The sequence below is a fragment of the Cavia porcellus genome, unplaced genomic scaffold (genome assembly GCF_034190915.1).
Source record: "Cavia porcellus strain 051 isolate PalLab524CR breed Dunkin Hartley unplaced genomic scaffold, mCavPor4.1 scaffold_49, whole genome shotgun sequence".
NCBI classification, from domain to species: domain Eukaryota; kingdom Metazoa; phylum Chordata; class Mammalia; order Rodentia; family Caviidae; genus Cavia; species Cavia porcellus.
Window position 1 is genome coordinate 3,999,645 of NW_026947532.1, and position 352 is coordinate 3,999,996.

General features: G+C 42.3%; 1 pseudogene; it reads left to right on the forward strand.

Annotated features, from left to right (window-relative positions):
- LOC111757094 (U6 spliceosomal RNA) lies at positions 1–101 on the forward strand (annotated as a pseudogene).
- Positions 102–352: the final 251 nt, after the last annotated feature.

Sequence of the window (352 nt, forward strand, 5' to 3'; positions counted from 1 at the left end):
GTTCTAGAAGCAAATACGTATACAAAAATTGGAACTATACAGAGATTAGCGTGACCCCTGCACAAGGGTGACAGGCAATTCATGAAGTGTCACATAGCTTAAAAGAGAAAACACGAGAAACTCGGTGTGACTCTCAAGTCAATACAGATTTCTTGATTTTTGTTTTTTGAGACAGGGTTTCTCCATGGAGCCCAGCAGGTCTCAAACTCATGGTGATCCTCGCGCCTCAGCCTCCTGAGCTATTACGCCATCACCAGCATGGTTGGCTGATTTCTAGGACACCAAAAGCATAATCTAGAAAAAAAAACCACTCATAAATTCAGTTTATCCCAAAGTAAGAACTTCCGTCTGC